The sequence below is a fragment of the Carex rostrata genome, chromosome 8 (assembly GCF_964058835.1).
Source record: "Carex rostrata chromosome 8, lpCarRost1.2, whole genome shotgun sequence".
NCBI classification, from domain to species: domain Eukaryota; kingdom Viridiplantae; phylum Streptophyta; class Magnoliopsida; order Poales; family Cyperaceae; genus Carex; species Carex rostrata.
Genome location: NC_135925.1, coordinates 4,942,016 through 4,945,015, shown reverse-complemented (window position 1 = coordinate 4,945,015; position 3,000 = coordinate 4,942,016).

Sequence of the window (3,000 nt, the reverse complement as noted above, 5' to 3'; positions counted from 1 at the left end):
CAATTACTGGCATCCAATCTTCAACTACCTTCTAAGCTCCTTCCTTAATGTTACCTGGCCAATAGCAAAGAAGAGATTTAATTAAAAATATAAGTGATCTAACTGATTTAACTGGGCAATTATTGAAACATCTATCATTCTATGTTTTAAAAAAATCCAGCAAACAACACTGATTACTAATAAAAAAATATTTTTTTCTCTGTTAAAGGTAAGTGCAATGCAAAATGCATGATATCCTCAAACTGATGCCATTCATGCATATAATCCTGGCTTTTACCAAGCGAAAACCACACTTATTGTGTCAGTGAACGTGTCAGAAAAAGATGTGCAAGTACAATTTCAAGCTTCTGACAAATTAAATTGGCAAGTTTGATCCCCATTCCATCCTCCAATGGCTAGTATCTTTGGTAAGTATTGTGTTGTGTGAGACCAACTATATAAACTCTTGAGTCTAGCAAGTATGATATCAGTGTCATTTCAGCTTATATAACATCAATTTCAAAATCTATTAAATTGACTTCAAATAATGAATCCAAACCGTTCAAACCTATCTATTTCATTAGTTGTGTGTTTACGTGCAAAATTTATAACTTTTTGAATTCATTTATTATCAAGTCAAGCGGTCAAATGTATGGGTTTTTAAGTTAATTTTAATGCATTAATTTTTCAGCATCTTTGACCACTTGATTTGATACTAAAATAACTACAAAATATATATATAAAAAAAAAGTGCATGTAAATGCATCACCCATAAAGTAAATCGGTTTGAATGGTTTGGATTAATTATTTGAAGTCTATCCAATCAATTTTAGAATTTGTGTTATATGAGACCGATGTCATACTAGCCGGACTATAAACTCTTATTTTGAAAGGTATTTGTAAAGTCCACCATATCAGTGCTGGTACCATCCCCAATAATTTATATTATTTTAACTCCTTCATGAAGAGGTTTGTATAGTTACTTCCATATAGCCAAATATTTTAATATATATTTATTTATATCATAAAAAAGATAAGTTTAGAAAAATATTAAACCCCCAATTAAATTCAGTTACGTGTATGGCTTTTGGATGGGAAGAGTATGAATTAATCTCAGTAAGAGGGACTTCAGATCAATCTTAGATATACATGAACTTTTAAGAATCGTACTAGATTCAAATAAATTCAAATAAATTATTCAGATTTCATTTTATTAGATCATGTAGTTGACTGGATATCATGAATTCTTTTGGATGCATTAACGGCATCCTATCCTATGACGTGATGTGATGTAACTGGTTAATTCTTATTTTAAGACAAAATTGGTTATTGGAAGTCAAAATCGTTACTAGTGCATGTGTGAACTTGTGAAGCCATTCGGCTAATCGGATTTTTCTTTTCTATAGAGTTATTTCGTGGAAGTACAATTGTATCAACTTTATGTTAGTTTCGTAATGAAATTGGTAGGCATACTCTATATTTGTTTAAAAGAAAAAATTGTGGAAGTACAAGTGAGAGCCAATCAACTTTAACTCGTACGTTTTGACATTTTGTATTTTTTTTTTGTTGAAAGGTGCTAATTGCCTCCAACACCAATTCTTCAAACTAACCGTTGCCACTTGAACAATATTTATAAGTCACTTCTCATAATTCTGTAAACTTTAATATTCAATTTTTTTAAATTAACGGATTGAACAAATTATGTAAAACTAGTGAACTTTGACCGGAATCACCGGAACCACTTGTAAACTTTTGACTATGACTATATCTAAAAAATATCTAATAACTTAATTTGTAAACTTTTGACTATGACTATATCTAAAAAATATCTAATAACTTTTCAAAATTAGTAACTAATCGGAACCACTTTTATACTATATAAACGTTTTCTTTGAATTTTGTAAACCGGTAAATTTAAATTTTTTATAAATATGCATCTAGATATCACTTCCAATTGTTTTGAATTATATAAACCTTATCACATAACTCTATAAACCATTTCATTGAAAACTGTAGATTGGTAAAGAAATCAATTTTTTTAAATATGTATCTAGATGATATTTATAATGGTATTGAATTTTGTAATCCTTCTCAAATAACTCTGTAAACAGTTTCTTTGAATACTGTAAACCGGTAAAAAAATTCAAAATTTTACTTTTTTTTCAAAAAAAAAAAAAACTTATGCATCTAGATGCTACTTCTAATTATTTTGAATTTTGTAAACATTATCATATAACATTGTAAACTGTTTATTTGAATACTATAAATTGGTATATTTTTCAAAAAAAAAAAATTTAATTTGCATCTAGATGCTACTTTCAATTCCAATTGTTTTGAATTCTATAAACCTTATAACATATTTCTCAGTAAAACATTTTTCCTATTATTGTAAACTAGTAATTTTTTTTTCCAAAATTTTATTTTTTTAGATCTGCAACTTGATGCTACTTTTAATTATTTTGAAATTTGTAAAACTTGTCGTATAACAATGTGAACCTTTTTTATTTGAATAATGTAACAAATAATTTTTTTTTTCAATTTTTTTTTGTTAAATCTGCATTTAGATGCTACTTCTAATTGTAGAATTTTTTTTATATAGTTTTATACACCTCAACATCTTACGTAATTTTGTATTGTTTCTAAAGTTAGAAATTTTGAAATAACGGAATTTAAAGTCTAATTCCAGGAACCGTGATTTAAAAATTTAACACTTTCTGTTTTTATCAAAATTTGATTCCCATAAAAAAAAGTAGGACGAGAATTTTAGACATGGAAATGTCTAAATATTTAAATTAGTCTAGTATTTTTCTATAGATTCAATTTTATATTTTATATTTTATATTTTATATTTATAAGAGAAATAGGATTCGATTTTAAAAGTCCGAGTACTTTTTGCTAACTTAAAATTGTCAAATTATTTATTTCATATGAATTATTAAAATTAAATTGTAAATTAGACACCGAACTATAATAATTTTAAAACTGACTAAATTAATTAAATCAAACTATTGATCTGATATG